At 39.1% G+C, this 17,295-nt stretch overlaps 1 long non-coding RNA gene across 1 annotated transcript in view; it reads left to right on the forward strand.

Annotated features, from left to right (window-relative positions):
* LOC144990939 (uncharacterized) overlaps positions 1-15,288 on the forward strand; it is a 130,667-nt gene extending 115,379 nt beyond the window's left edge. Inside the window, exons 2-3 of the long non-coding RNA XR_013654815.1 lie at positions 13,402-13,792; positions 14,166-15,288. This is a non-coding gene — a long non-coding RNA (uncharacterized LOC144990939). The remainder of the gene's footprint in view (positions 1-13,401; positions 13,793-14,165) is intronic.
* The last annotated feature ends 2,007 nt before the right edge of the window (positions 15,289-17,295 follow it).

Genomic DNA, 17,295 nt, shown 5'->3' on the forward strand with positions numbered 1-17,295 from the left:
TCAGTTGGCTGAGAAAATGTTGCCTGCAGTGTTTCCCCTATACATTTACAAATAATGTAAGTTGAAGGAATTAATTTGACATTTTACATTGTAATTGTATTAATTAACCCTTGTGCTATCCTATGACCCCACCTTTACTTTGACGTGTTATCCCTACCATGGGAAAGGTGGACAAAGGTGAAGAGGATTTCATGTAATCCATGGACACCAGTGAAGATCACAAGTCATTGAAAAAAAGGTTCAGCGCACTGTCTTGTGGGGTCTAGATGACCCAGCTCCCAATGTTAAAGTGCCGCAATGCACATTTGTGGGGCCTTCGTCATAAATGTAAATGTTATGGCTGAAAAACATAAACTTTTTGGGTCTAAACACTTGTTTTGCAAACTGTACCGCATATGTTTAAGGGTGAAAACAGTACCTGCTATCTATTTTGTGCACTTGCCCTTGATAAAAATACAGTGTGGCAGTGTCATGAACAAACTGCAAAAAGTGGGAGGTAGTAAAAGCAAATTGATCAATGAGGAGCATGCAATGTAATTTATCAAAGGTAAACTAAAAATACAGTGTACCACATTATACATCTAACTATTTACTGTACAAACATGTTGGATTATTGTTTTTTTTATGATATATGTAACTGTAAATCCAACAGCACAGTTGTGACACAACTTTTGTTGTCTGGACTCACAAATTTTTCCAAACACAGATTGTAAAATGACAAAACATGATAAGTAATAGATTTTCTTTACACATATGTTGAGAGGATAATATATAAGATAAACCAACCGTAAAGGGGGCTAAGGAAAGATTTCTGATTTTAAGCAATAGTCACATGCACCTGTACGGGGGGGTTGAACCGTGCTGGTACTGCGGGTTAGGGTTGTCTGGGCCCATAGGGGGTTGTAGTTTGGAGTGGCTGCATCTTTAGGGGAGTACAGGTCTTGGAGTTCCTCTGAGGCTTGTACAACCACCTCAAGGGGCGTTATGAAGTTGGAATGCATAATTGTCGTGTACGTATGAAGTGTCTATAAGGCACATGTGTCAAACTCAAGGCCCGTGGGCTTAAGCACTGTCCATATAACCTAACCTGACAGAATTAAATTTAAACGGATTTATGCTAGAGTAACAACCAAACATATGTTTTCTATGCAACTGTAATTGTCACTAAAAAGTAATAATAAATAAATTTATTAGTTATTTAACATTAAGGAGTAGTTACTTTTATTTTTCATTACATTTAGTTACATGTATAAGTTAAATCTGGCCCTTTAAGGACAACCATTATGCTGATGTGGCCCTCTGTGAAAATAGTCTGGCACCCCTACTGTAAGGCTAATGCAGTGCTTCTCAAATAGTGGGGCATGCCCCGATGCGATGCCACAGGTAATATGGGCAATTGTCCAGGGTGCAGATTTAACGTGGGGGCGGTGGTGACTCGGGTCACTCTGGTCACTATTCGGTTCCTATTGTCTCTTATATCACAGTTTATAACAGCCTGAAACCTTTGAATCCCCGTCCCTGCAGCTGCTCCCGTCTCCTGTCACACTCGGCTGTGTGTGTGAGAACGAAAGGGGAGGGGTAGTGGGCTCAGGCTGCCAGGTGAAATGGGGCACGCGGAGCACTGCAAGCGCTGCCGGGATTGCCCAACACCAGGAGCATCTCGTGCCTTTAGATGACTCAGCTCATGCTAATAATGTCATTCTTTATTAACTATTTTAGACATTTTGATGACTTTATTTTCCATAAATGTATTCTTTGTCTGCCTGTTTAGTTGGTGTCAGTATTTGACATAAAGACAGCAGGTACTGTAGTAAAACAGCTGCACTTTTTGAGATCATAAATAATCCATCATTTAGAAAAAAAATCAGCACAATGTTTTTTATCTATTTCTTCAGACTAAAAATGTTAAATATATTGGTGCTGCTTTGTTAATGTTTCAGATCAATTTACACTTAATATTATTTATTGATTGAATTATTTTTCTCAGAATCAAATGGTTCAGTTGGTCAAAATGTTTCTAGTTTAAATAAGGACTGACAAATTTTTTATTTCAGGCACTTAAAGCTTCTTTTCTGTTTTAGACTATAACAGGGTTTCTGTGTGGCTAAATAAATGTTTTACTTGTTGAAAGTGGATTTGTATTGTTTTTTTTCTTTTGTTAATGTTAAAAGATACAATTTAAGGTATACTTACACAATTTTTATAGAAACTAACCTAATATATTGTCACCGCGCGAGTGTGTGCGTGGGGTGGGGTGGGGGGTTAGGGGAGGCGCGAAACATTTTCTATTTCCTAGGGGGGGCCTGGCAAAAAATAATTGAGAAGCACTGGGCTAATGCAAGTTGCACGCACTTTATGCTGCAAAAAACATACTAGCTCCTACCTGACCGCATGCATAGTGTGTAAGTGCTCGTAGGACAGACACACAAACTACACTCTGATTGTCTACTATCTTTATTCACACTAAGCATGCTCCTTTCTCTTGAACAGCACTGATTCGGCAATTGAAAAAAATTGGAAAAAAAAGAATAATCTGAATGATGTGCCTGTGTCTTACCTGTTCAGGAAGACCTGTCGCAAGCATCATGCTTTTAGAAAAAAATGTGCGTGAGCATTTGTGTTCTACGGGCTCACTTTGTTTTTGTTTTTCTGTAGGCCACCTGCTTGCCCGGTACATAATTGACCATTTATCACCCACACACCTGTAACGGCAGTTATAACTAAGGCTTTATGCATTCTGCTTTAAATTTTGGATGTAGAGATGGACACAAACTTACACACAGATTGTCAAACCAAAAGGCAGATTTACCTAGAACCATTTGTCATAGTGTCGTCTCAACAATGTTAAGAGGATCTGCTCATAATACAAGTTGGACTGGAGGAGGTTATTGTTGTTTTGGAGACATCACATTTTTATAGCTATTGACAGAAATTACTTTGATTAGTAACAGTTTACCTTCCATTGGTGACACAATATACTTTTTTTTCTTTTGGTTTCTTGCTCTTCTGTTTCTGTACAGACTGGCTTTGGCTCCTCTGGGATGGACACAGGCCTCTTGCATGCGGTGCTCCATGTAGCAGTGCATAGCTGCCTGCATTTAGTTTACCGATATTCGTTTTTTGTAGTATTTAAGATGTAGTTTAAAAGTCCTCAGTCTCAGTGCACTGCTTGTGTTTTCTCTTTGTGCCTCAGTGCTTTGTTCTTTTTAATGCACCCCACTGAGAAACATTGTCTTTAGTTCTGATCTAGTTTTATTTTGCTCTGCTTTTGGATTATTCTCTTCTGGTTTGTTTCTCCCATTTGTTGAATGTCTTTAGTGTATGTGTTCTTTTTAAACTGGGATCATCTTAAACTAGTCTGTGTGCTTGGTGTGCTAGGTTTTATGTGTGGTTTTTGTGGGTTTGGTGCTTTGTGTAGAGGTTATATTTATAACCAATGTTTAGCAGTTGTTAACATCCAGAGCTGTTCTGCTTACTGTACTTTAGTCTTGTGCTTCATTTATTCATTCATCCTCTAAACATGCTTTATCCCTTTCGGGATCACGGGGCTGCCAGAGCCTATCCTGGCTACTCGTGGGCAAAGGCAGGGGACATCCTGGACAGGTCGCCAGTCTGTCGCAGGGCCACAATCACACACCCATGCACATTCACATTCACACCTGATTGCTGTCAACTGTAGCTCAGCAGAAGAAGGGGCTCGGTATTTACAGCTTTTAAAGAATTCCCTCTGCCTTAACATTACATATTTCAGTGCATAGAAGCAGTAAGCCAGTAAAAAGACAACAAACCAATCAGAGGAGAGGATCAACATATTCAACCCAGTCTCAGTATTAGACTGAGACTGGGTTGCACATTTTTACAAGCATGATTGAACATGGAGAAGCAATAAGGATCTCTGAACAAATATATAGTATATCAATATTTAACAAATATGCAGTATAATATTTCTGAACTAACACAAAAAATATTGATAAATGTTTGTATTAAGATGAAATAGCTTTGAATGGCTGTAATGCAAACTAGAAACCTGATATTTGCTATCAGGTTGGGAAGAGGAAATCTTGGTTTTCCAAGGCAGGATTCTTCCAGGAAAATTGACTTCCCCCTAGAATAAATTTGCATGACAAATGCTGCTGATACTCAGCAATTTTCAAAGGAGAAGAGCAGCTGAATGAAAGGTGTAATTTTGTTTATAAGGATCCACAGAGGTGTGAAAGCCCTTTTACTGCTGTCCCCAGGAAACAGGGTTATGGAGGTGCATGTAAACACATATTATTTGAATTGTGAAAAGGAAAGTGATGACTTAACAAGCACTTTTTTCAATAATAAAATATAATGAAAAAGAAAAAAAGGTTTAATTATAAATTAATTTACAGCACTTGTTACTGTAGACGCCCACATTTTTGTTGTGTGCCTTCCTCTGCAGTTTTAGAGCCTCCTTGCTACCTGAATGTGGGAGCTGTCTCCAAAATCTATTACATGTGGTTCCACAAATATATAAATTCATCTTATGTATTAAAAAGCCTGTCATGCTTCTTCACAGAGGCTGCTTGATAAATGTTAGCTGGTGTTGGCTCATTTTGATAACCACTTTCAGACGTGCAGTCCTTTCCATTAATCTGCAGCGCACTGAACATGTCAACTTCATGTGCGAATGAGCACCCAGTGCATTTCCAGAAAAGTCAGGGCAGCAATCCTACATCATCTCAGACATAAATCTCTCACCCCATCACTCATTCTTCCACGGGTTGGTCCTGTGATGATCTCAGGTACACTGAGTATTCAAATGTGTGTAAAACAACCTTAAATCATGTTGAAAACTGTGTTGGCTAGACCTGGAGGTAAGAGAACTGTTGTGACTGAAATTCAAGTAGTACTGATACTAGAGATTATTGAATTAATTCTGCTTGTTCTAACATCAATAACAAATGGTGGTAATTACATAGTTGGAGTCTTGCGGTCAATTTAGCATAGGATCCCTGCCATGGATCACATTCATGGGATGGTTTTAGTGAATAATTAATCTGATGGGCAGCACTGTCTCCTGAATGCTAACTAACAGTCATCGCAAATGCCATTGAAGACAGCACAATCTAATTACTCAACATTTCAAATGTTGACTGCAGAATCGCAAGACATTTTTTTTTTGCCATCTGCATTTGTAGCACACATCCATTACATCTGGCAAGTGCATGTGCTCACTGTGGTTAATGCCAGGGACAGCTGATCGATTTATCATGTGTTTGTTTTGTGGGTAAATGGAGCTCTATGTTATTAAGACAGGTGTGCTCACTCACTACTGCCCCCCATGTCCCCACCAGGCTCTGTTTCCAGTCACCGTCACAGAAAGGCATCAATCATCTCTCATTCCCAGACGCTTCAATAAATATGGAATATTGATGTGGCTGTCAAGATGTGGGGCCTAAATATGATCTCTGACACCTATCCGCCTTACTATTTCAGTTACTCTACAGGTAACCAGTGATGTACTGGAAGGTCTGATGCCAAAGAATTTATTCAAAAGCAACTTGTAAAATAAGGGTAGCCACAAATTTTGTGACAAATATATGAGGTATAAATATGTCATTGCTAAAAACGAAAAACATGTTCTCTCATACTGTGATTCTATCTTGTTTACTTGGTGAGGATTGGAAAGTTGAGAGGTTTTTATACTTGTGAGGTTAAACGCCTTGTATATTTCTCGATTGCATCTGGCTAATTTATAAGCTAGTTTTAAAAAATGTACAATCACCTGTCAGTTCTCTACAATTAGTGGGTGAATAAAAACTTCTCTCTGCAGATTCCTCCTCATTACCTGTAGTGTGTAGTTGGAGCTCACCCAATGCCTACTAAAAGTGGAAGGAAAAAAAAAAAAAGTTTCACTGTCACCATAAGAAAATAATTTCTCTCTCCTCCCATCTTTTACTTTCACCTAGCACCAGCATTATTATTATTCTTTTCCCGTTCTTCGTGTATGGATTTCACTGCTTCATATATCACTTGAAAATCCATTTATATTTGCTACTTTCAGGGAAAAAAAAGTTTGTTGGATTTTTTTTCTCTCTGCAGAAATTAACATTTATTTTTATGACTCAGTAAACTTTTTAGAGCTGGCTTTTGAAAATAAGGCTGTGTTGAGTTCCCTCCCTGCTCTATATAGCTACTAAAAAACTACGTAGTGCAGGACTATCTAAAGCCTTGGATTTTAAGAGCCATTCAGCCTGCTTTGTAGCGACTGAATGATATGATACTGGCAGCAACATGGCACAGAGATAGGTGCCCATCCCAAGTAAGAAAAACTATATAGTGCATGTCTCATAACAATTAAACAAGCTGGTTCTCGCTGAGATCTTGTAAGTGTTTTGTGTGGTGTAGAGCTGCTCAAAGAGGCTCAGTGTGCTCTGCTGCCAACTAGCGGTCAGGGTTTTAAGTGGAAAACAAGAGTCAGACGCTGAAGGACACTTATAAATAAATAAATATTGTCCTGACAGCATTTTAAATTGATACAGATATCGGTAAATGAAATGTCGCGATACACTGTTGAATCGATTTTCGCCTACACCCTTAGTGAATAGTTAAGGAATTTGGACACAACCTAAGTTTAGGTTGAAGGAGAAATTTAAACAATACTGTGTTGATGGAGCATAATGTATTTGTCAATGTTTCCTCCCGAATTAAACCTTTTCAATATCTTCTTGGGTCTATCAGTCAAAGTCAGTTAGTTTGATCCTTCCTGTTGTCATCAGTGAAGGTTCATTCCCAATGCATGAGAGCTACAGAGAAGTGGAATCATGTAAATCTGGATTAACTGTCTCCAGAAGGGCTGTTAGTCAGATGGCAGTGTTCATTAATGTACAGCCAGAAAGAGCTGTCTCTCCTAGCTATTTCCAACCAATGGGAATTCCACTTCCTTGCCCAGACCTGCTTGTAGAAGCGGCTGACAATGAGGATGACGGCAGAATAGCTTATGCAAGAAGCAGCTGACAATTTTGATTAGAAGAACTGTAGCAGCTTTCATGGCTCCGCTTAATTTTCTGTGCTTTGCCAAAGAAAGGATAGTCTGCATAAATATAGCTTGAAAATGCAACAGTAAAGACTCCTTGGCTTTGGGACAAACAAGGCTCAGAAAATCCTCAAGTGACATAACTAACTGGAAAAATGCATACCCTAGAAATACTGTTGAAAGCATTGTGTTGTCCACAGTAGTGTGTTCTGACTCAGCTGAATGTGAAAAGAAGCCCGACGGAACATGCAAGGGGGAAAACGTTGGACTTTGGTTGAGTCCCGAGAACAGCACAAGGAACTGTTGTGTGCTTCTCCTCACAAAAGTTATTGGAACTGGAACATGAATGGCACAATGAAATATCACAGGAGCCAGCAGGTGGAACCAAAAGAAGCCAGAGAAAGATCCCGGAGATTCTATTAACAGCAGCTTTAGCTTCAACCTAAGTTAAAAAATCCCAGTCAGTTAGCTAAAGATGAGAGGGACAAAAAGACGAGAACTCTGGATCATTTTATCCTTTGCAAACATGTCATGATAAAACCTGTGAGATGGGATGAAACCAAAATTTAAAAGACAACGCAAACCTATAGAGGTTTTGGTGCTTTTTGCCAATTTAACACATGATTTTAGAAAAATGAACAATGAGTTTTGTTTGCATCAGTTTAATGCAGTATATGGTGTTATTAATCAGTTTCCTTCTGTTCCAAACAGCCAAATTTAGTCAAATACTGAATCTGGTTTCGCAAGTGAACTGTGTGCTAAATGGGTGTAACACTATTCTGAAATCTGACTTAATTGTTAAATCGTAAGTCAATTAAATCAAATTATTTCCACTAAATACATGAAACACCAGTATTTTATTTCACACGTGCTCTGATGATTTCATTCACAGAAAAAGAAACAAAAGTACTTATATGAAATACATTTCTTTAGTGTTTGATGGTCTTTTAAAGTTGAATCGGGATCTTTTTTTTTATCCACAGAGAAAACGTTGACTGAAAAAAACCGAATGAAAACTATCAGATTTACAAGACATCGTTTTATTTCATAGCACTTTTAACATTTTTGGTCTTATAGGGTTGCTTTGTATAAAAAATAAAGAATATAGGGCATTTGGCATACAACATGTATTGGATCTAAAATGAGGGTTTACCGCGCTCATGCAGCAACATCTAGGTCATGTACAGTAGGTGAAGAGTTCTGTTTGGGTGTCGGCTATTTCTGGTTTCATGGGTGTAGCTGTGGAAGCTGACAACAGTAAACAAAACCAAAAAAAAGACTTGTGCTCTCAGAAAGTGGTGGCAGACAGAGTGAGACTGTGTCATGGCTGATTTAGAAAAAGTGGGATCATGCTGAAGAGTGAAAGATGAAGGAATGGAGACAGCAAAGCCCTGCACAAGCGTTGGTGGTTACAGCACAATGCACACATCGCCCCCAGCTGCCTTAAAGTCTAACCTTTGTTTGGGCTCTGTCTATCCCGCAGCATAAACACATCAGCACGAGTACACTCAAAAATGCACACAATAGATGTGCAAGTCCTAAAAGTACAGGCAGGTGTAAGGCTTTTGTGCACATGCATGTGTGTACGCTGTTTAGCAGATAAGATTTCAGGTGCAGGCTGTGCAATCAGAGCTCAAATTCAGCTCAGTAAGTAACAGGGGGTGCCTACAGGTCAATGAGGCACCATTAGCATTTAGTCCAAGCGCATCTGTGTTGAGTTCCAGACAGTGGAAAATGATGGAGCAAAGGTACCGTAGAACTAAAGCTTGTCACCGCTGCATTGCACGTGACAGAACCGGTGATAGATGTAGCAATTCTGAATCTTTGCCTCTTCTCTCATTATCTCCTTCTGTCTTTCTCCAACTGTGCAAAGATTAGCTGGAAAACTGTTCATACTGCAAGAGATTCCTTTTTGCCACATCGATGCACATCTCATCTTGGTATTGTGTTTCCATGATGGTATGCCCGAGAGCAAACACCCACTAATGCTTTTTTATACAAATCAGCATTGGACATCAGAGAGGCTGCACACAATGCTGGTGTGGGTTGCAGTTGCGTTAAAGGAACAATGAGCTGCAAAGGTCTGTCTGTAGAATTTGTTACTGCAGCAATATTTGCTAGCAAAGTACGTTTAAGTATTCTTTGTCGTTGGAGGGCATTAACTCATATGCAAATGATTAAACTGGACCGATGGAAAGGTTTGTTCTTTCTTGTTTTCTTCCCCTGCTAAAGATGAGGAGAAGATTTTTTACCTCAAAAGGGATAACTTACTGGGTTGTGAGGAAGCCCATAAAACAGTCCAATATCTAAAATTATGCTAAAAGTGAAGAATAAATATTCCTGTATGCAGAAGAGTGATTCCCGCCCCGTAGCACTCTACATTATCGCTGATGTGCTGCAGCGCAAGACAGATTGGCCTTGCAGAGCAGTGTCTCACCACATGATCAATATCTATCTCTGTCCCCAAGTGAAATGAAAAAAAAGACAATCTTCTGCTAATGTATCTGCTTTATTACTCGTATTTATCACCAAGTGAGATGAGAAGGAAAAGGGGGGTGGGTGGCAGCAGTCTGGCGCGTTGAATATGAACAAAGTGACTCACACATAACAGCCTGTCAGCTACAAACAGGGCAACCAAGCCTTCTCCCACCATATGTGGAAGTATGGTTCTTGCATGAGTATAGTAAAACAGATTTCCTTAGTCTTGTATCTGCTGTGTGAACGCTGCCACAGGACGTCTGTGCTCCCCTACAGCCTTTCTTGACTGCGGTTTTTAATTTTTGATGAGCCTGGTAATGGCTTGCGCAGGATGTATTAAGGAAGTGGCCTTTGTGTGCAGGGCGACAGGCATGTTGGAAAGAGGGAGGCGCCTTATGTTGCAAAGTGGAAATAAAATTGGCTTACTCTGAAATGAAGAGAAATCTTGATAATGGGTAAAAGGCCTGGAGGGAGGAAGAACCTGAAAACGGGGGGGGGGGGGGGGGGGGCATCTCTTCATTTCCGCAACACCTAAAGCAAGGCAAGGTATTAAAGAAACACCTGTGGTTTGAGCAATGAGGAATCCAGAGTGCTCCTTCCCCCTTTCCCTCAACACCAACCTGCTCTTTCTCCATTTTTTACCCCCCCCCTGCTGTTGCATCGCTCTCTGGCCTGGGGCATAATCTCTTCCACAGACAAAAAAAGAAAGAAAAAAAAGAAAAGGCAGAGCTGCTGAAAAGTAATAAGGCAGGATGGATTTGGTTTTGGAGCTGACTCTGGTTGCTGCTGCTGCATGGAGCATTGCTAGTTCCTTGCTTTGAAGCAGCAAAATGGTAAAGAGAGCAGCTCAGTGCCTTAACGCCACAAAATAAAAGATGATATTGCTCTGTTCCTAATGCCTATTATTTGAGTGTTGACAGGCTGGGTGAAGGACCAGATGAAACTATTGTGAGGAAAGGGGTGGAAAAAGAAAGAAGGCAAGTGCGGGATGTACATGTGTGTGCATGTGCAAGCCTACCTTTGGCATCTGTTTTTGGAAGCTCAGAGCCTCGGCTACACACCATCACCAGGGGAACAGACAGCTTTTAGCAAGTTATCCTGAGGTTTAATAGACTGCACAGCCTCCCTCTCTCATGCTCTCTAATTGTTTCATCTTTGTCTTTCTAAGCATTATCCTTTTCTTTGATACCCAAGTGACATTTTCCATTTTTTCCAAAGCAGGTTTAGCTTAAACTAAAGACATTTCCTCTGATATCAACTTTCTCAAACCAGAGCAGCGTGCATGTGTGAAGCATTTTGCATCCTGCTCTCCTGCCGCATATTTTTGTGGCTGTAAATGAACAAGGATCATTTCATCCAGGCAACATGTTCTTTATAATTATCAGCTTTGTTTACCACATTGTTTGATTTGCAAGAGGACCTGAGCCGACTGGCAAACATTAGAAACAGAATGGATGGGTGATGAAATACAAGGACACCCGGCTCTGTGGAGGAAGTGTTGAATAGGGGTCTGGTGAGCTCTCTGACACAGCAGGTGAAAGAGTTTTTGTTTGTTTTTTTAGACACAGCATCAGTTGCAGGAAGGTGGTTGCAGAGAAATGAGGCTGGGACTTGAAAAGGCTTTCTGAAGCCAGAACTTGACCGAAATGATCTTTCTTTGCTCCCCTTATGCCAGCTGGGACTGCTCAACCTCCAGCCGAGGAAGCGCATCATATGCTTTCTGACACTTTCTCTTTCTTTCCTTTGTTCTTGGGAAATGAGCACCTTGGATCTGTTGCCTCCTCCTCTGTTAGTGAATGAAATGACTGAGAAACAGCCATTTTATTGAGGAGCCATTGCCTCCTGCTGCTCCAGATTATAGCTCATTAGCAGAAGCGTCAGAGTTGCAGCCCACACCACGACTCCCTTCTGCTTCCTTCATTGTTTCCGTTAGACTGCAGTGGCTTGCCATGGTGACAAAATTGGTGGAGGTGGCGACGTTGACAGCTGTGCGTTTGGATGTAGGACAAAGACAGCGAGAGACTTCACTTTGTCAGCTTAATAATGTGGAAATTCTGACTTTTTGGGAATTATATTAAAGGCAGACACAGAAAGACAAGTAGGAATATTTCTGGCTTGTAACTCACTGTTAAAACACTATGTGCAGATTATTGGTAGTTATGAGGAGGTTGAATGGGTCACATTGAGCAGAATAACAGACTTTGGTGCCTGCAGCTTTTGTGTATTTGCCTATGTCTGCCTTTTGTCTTTTGTTTGCAAGAATAAAACACATTAAGATCTCTTCTCTCAAAGTGTCAGCTGTGTCAGGCAGTGCGAGGTGATTGCCAATGAATGGCTTTGTGTTTCTGCAGAGTCACATTCATTATCTGTTTTGCCCTTCCCTCCTCTTTCAGAAAGCCTTCGGAAAGCTTCTGCAAAGTTGCAGAGTGAAAACGACTGATAGTTCCTTTAAACTCTTTGTTTTTTTCTCCTTGAAAATAACTCATTTTATGCATCCCTTAATAACAAAAATTGTAGATTGTGGCTGAATTACAAGAACAATGCTTTATATTGCATTGCTTTTAATTTAATATAAATAATTAATCTTAATTGCAATATAACAATCTTAATGTTTCTGTTCACAAGACGCAGAACAACTTACTTTATGGTTTTTCTTTTTTTCATGTCTGAAACCTACGGTGGCCCTGAAGTGCAAATCATACCACAAATCCCTTAAAGCAACAACATATTAGAGATTACAACGACGATAGAAGAAACAAAGCAAATAATAGAAAACAACATTACATTTTAGAAATCAAAACAAATTTCCAGAAACCTAAAAAATTATTCCAAAAAAATGAAAAAAATGAATAAATAAAAAGCAAAACACAATAAGAATGCGGAAAACATAAGTACTATTAGACATCACTAATTGAGAATGATGAGGTTTGGTTTTTGACGTTTACATTTTTTCAAATGCGTCTTCCTTGTCCATATACTGATAAAAGATTTATGGTTGTTATGAATGAAAAAAATGAATGAATGGAGCATATCCAGTATCTCTTAATGTGAAATAACTTTTGGTTGAAATGATGGACAAACATCTTCATCCAATTAACAATGTCCCATTTCTAAAATGTAATGTTTTTTTTATGATTTTTTTTTTAATTGTTGTGATCTTTCATATGTTTTAAGTATTAAGTGATTTGTCGCTGTGACTTCTTAACCACCATAGAAACTACCATCCGTTTTTTTCTCCAAGAAATTCAGAAAGGTGAGAAAAATTGAAGACTGAAGGCAATCTGTCAAAGGCTGACTTCACAGATGGAAAACAAGGCCATGAATTGACCTCTCACACGGGTTTCTGTGTGTGTCTACTGCAGCTCCTTAGGGGCAAGCCTCTCATTGTTGCACAGTTGGACGATTTGCATCCTTTATACTAAATAGAGCAGGATGATAGCAATCCTTGGGGCAGGGAATACTCAAAGTAAAGATAAAAATGCTCTTTTCCGCCCACAAACACATTTCTGAGCTATGTTGCAGTTCTCCATGATACTGCTTGGAGCTGCTCTCCCTCCACCATCTCTAAACTAACAGGGTCTCTAACCTCATCATGGCTAGAAGAACCACAGCCAGTCTGTCCACCGTACAGCACGAAGCTTTCAAAGTAAGATAACTGAGATGCTAAGAATCAATGTCAGCCGAGCGACATCCTGTCTGACTTGTAGTGTTTGAAATGTGCAGTCGGCTGCTTTTCATGTCAAAATGGTGTAATATATTTGGTAACAGCTAAACCTAAGATCATATGATAAAAAAGAGCAATTTTTTAAACTTTATTATGAAAAATCAATGGAAATAGAGGTGCACCTGAATTTAAGCCAAAGAAGAATCAGCTTTTCAGTCTTGGTTATGTTTTTTTTTCTTCCTGCATTTTTCCTCAGACTATGCTGACCATGCTGTCTTTGAGCCACCCCAGCTCCGATGACCTTCTGATCTGCTTCAAGGCCATTCCTTTTTCACCCTGAGCTCTGCAGTTCTGCCCTGATGTTGGCTTCAGTACTGCATGGACTAAAATATTAAAACAAAACAGAAGATGAAGCTATTTGAAGGTCACTTTCCTTCTTGTAATCCAGTTAAAAAATCTTAAAGCGCGTAGGGTCTCAGAACACGTCTCTGGTTTTGGTCCAACCCCCTCTGAATGTCACAACTTGAACTATGTGCGAGCATGGCCGGCCTGGGACATCCGCTCAATCTCACATCTAGAAAGTGCTGCCGTCATTTGTCAAACCTGCCTATCTGACTCTCCTGTCTGCATCGGGGACTGATGCTGAGGTGTGCGAGCTTCCTCTTTTGGCTTATCCATCTAAACACTCACACACATATACTCCTTCTGCCAGATAGAGATGGATGCCTTCAGCATTTTAGCATTCACAATGAGCAAGTGTGTTTGACAGACAGTCAATCAAATTGTGATGAGAGGTAATCGCACCGTGGACAGATCAATTTGTTATTTTCACCAAAGATAATCAGAAGAAAAACACTCATGTTTTCTAGGTAAATTATTTGCATATCATCTCTCTCATTCTTCACGTATGTTTACTTGTTTCATTTTCCTCTCCCAACTCCCAGGCTTCCCATTTTTACTTTGAATTTATCTGCATGGTTGTTTATCTCTGCTCCTTTTTTTCTCTTGCCTTTCTCACAGGGAGGGATGTGAAGATCAAACCAACCAAGGCAGAGTGATGGTTTATGACCAGAGCCTCTGAGCGATGAGCGCCCCACTTGAATCATTAACAGTCGTGAAAAACAAGGTTCATTCTTTATCAAAGAAGAGGTTTTATTGTTTTTTTTTGTAGTGCATTTTCATCCGCTTATCCTTACCAGGGTTTAGGTTTAAAGTCAAAAGCAACAAACAGGCTAAAGCAGTCTCAGAAAATTACATTTTGCTCCCATGTTGACATGTTTTTTTTAAAATAAAAATCTGTGAAAAAAAAGAACTGAAGACAAAAACTATTTTCATACTTTGAGAAAATTTCCAAGTGCGATTTCTTAAAGCAAGCTGAATAAATGATCATTATTTAAGAGCAAAAACTGTTGGTATTTTGCTGGTACACAGTAACAATGTGTGTTATTTCAAAATACCAAGAAGCATCAGTAATCAGCATACGATGTTACAGACACCCCCAGTATTAATTATTTATGTATTCAGAGAAACCAGAAAAAAATAAACATATGACATCTTTATCTGACAGTTGAATGTTGAGAGTTGAATGTTAAAAGTAATGATAAAGGATGATTTGCAAACTAATACCAGAGAAAAGCAAAATATTACTCAAACAATGTATTATGCTTATTTTTACAATATGGTGTAACACATGTATTTGTTAGGATTAAATGATCTTGCTTAAAGTCTACTGTTATGCTTTTTAACCGAGAAAGAAGGGTGGGGTTATGAAATCTCTGCGTTGATCACATTATACATGGAAATTGTCATGATTTGAACTTGTCTTGTTTTTGGTCCTTGTTCTGTCTTGTTTCTGTTTCCTGTTTTATTTTGAAAGTCTCCTGTCTTGTCTGTTTTCTTGAGTTTTACTTCCTTTGGTCCCCATCAGCCCTGATCGTGTCCACCTGTGTCTTGTCTGCCCTGTCTGTATATAAGTCTGGTCTCTGCCTTCCTCCAGTGTTGGTCCATTAGTTATTCCTGTCCTGGTTGTCCTTGTCATGCCATGTTCCTCGTTTCTTGTTCCACGCCACAGTGAGTTTTGTTTAGTTTTGTCATCCTGCTCTGCAGCGCCTTTTGTTTGTTCATTAAACCCTCTAGACTCTGATCCTCATGCCTCCACCTCTGCGTCTGGGTCCAACCGGCTCTCGAGCCACCCTCCACCATGACAGAAATCAAAAAGATAAGATCAATGACTTCTGTTTGACAGAGAACAGGACGCTCAAGTCTGCCAAAAGAAAGGAATGCACCATTCTGCCTTTCAGTTATTACTTTTTGGTCGTTGTACCATTATTTCATCTTTCCATATTTATAAAATATGAAAAAAAAACAGTGCTCACAATGACTATTTATAAATCCAGCATTTTCTGATGATGAAAACATGAATTATTTATAAAAAAACATAAGTAAAATACATTTTTTTCACCAAAATAGTTTTAACGCAATGCATTGTGGTCCATATTCGTTAGTCTAGTGAGCATCAATGCATGCTGGGTTTTTTTGCAGAGACTTCTGGGACGGTTCTTGGAATTGTAGATTGTGATAGTGAGTGACGGAATTTGATTACAACCTATGTCATACAAAAGGCGCACTGAAATATAAAGCGCATTTAGCAAGACAAAAGAATCAGAGATAAGTCTGTCAGATTTTATTGCATGTGTTCACAGTAAATCTAGAATACTTTCTAGCACTCATTTGCAACACATAAAAAAAAGAAATTATTGATACCGGTATACATTTTTTTTACTGTGACTACGCTAACTCCCAACGTTGTTAGTTGGTAACAAGTAGTAGTAAAAAAAACTGTGTGTAAAAACAGTCATTACGCAACACCCTATATGATAGCTGCATTGTGTATTCACAATAAAACCCCACTTAAAATTTTGACAGAGCACTGTGTACTTCAACGTCAGTAAGCACAACCAGAATTGCTCAATTTTATATTCAAAGGCGCACTTTTGTTCTTTTAATAAAGGCTTATAACTGGGCCTTATAGTCCCAAAGACTTTTCATTTGGTTTAGTTTTGGTGAATCTGTGATTGACAGACAATAATTGATTTCATTTAAACTTTTTATTAAGGATCACAGGTGAAGTTTGCATCACCTAATTCAAAACAAAAAGAGCTCAACCTCATTGCCTTCTGACATTTAAAAACTCCAAACATTGTTTCCCCTTTTCATCAGATGGTATTTTCTTACTTTTTACCGTCAATGACTAGACAGCCCACCCATCATTAGCTAATCTCATGTGACCTTAAAACATATTGCATTATAGGAGGAAGTATAGCTTACTATAACAGCTTTGTCTAAAGCTTAGGTACAAATATGTAAAAACCTGTGTGCCTTGGAAATGTAGCATCTAAAGTAGCAAAAGTCGCAAAGGTGTAATTCTAACACATCTATCTTACTTAAAAAGTTAAAAAGGTAAAAAAAGAAAAAAAAGGCTTAAAAAGGTAAAAAGTCCAGCATTTCTAATTCATAAAATTTCTCTTTTCATAATGTATGCTGCTTTACCTTGTTTTTTTAAAAGTCTCTTTTATGAGCGATGATCTGTGAGTGTTGTGTGGAAGGATCTGTAAATAATGCATGCATTAAACATGGCTTGTATGGGCATGAGTAACATCTTCACTTTCTGTAGAGCAAATGACTCTCTATTGAGGCTGCTCTCAAATGCTATATGCATTTTTCTCTGTTCTGACCGGCCTAACAGCTGCTGCTGTTGTTGCTGATGCTGGCTGCCAGATTGAGATTATCCTGCATACCACAAAAGTTATAAAGAAGTTTGGATCAGATCCACTCTTGATATTTGGGAGACCACTTGCCACTTTCCCCCCAAAAAGGATGGCTGTCCTCCCAGTTGTCCTCACACATGAATGCATAGCTAATCTGGCAAGAGACTCACCAATCGTTTACATATTTTCTCAAGCATTATTGATGGTAAAACATTGTTGCTATGGCAATCTACACGGCTCAAAGGGAAGTCAGTTGTATCAGTGTGAGTGTATTCTACCTCAATTCTCCATTTTATCTGATAAAAGGCAAACAAACAAATAAAAAACATCACCATGAAAATGCCCAGACATTTCCATGCAACAGGATGCAGACAATGAGTTTG

The sequence above is a fragment of the Oryzias latipes genome, chromosome 3 (genome assembly GCF_053564925.1).
Source record: "Oryzias latipes strain Hd-rR chromosome 3, Olatipes_Hd-rR_3.1".
Taxonomy (NCBI): Eukaryota; Metazoa; Chordata; class Actinopteri; order Beloniformes; family Adrianichthyidae; genus Oryzias; species Oryzias latipes.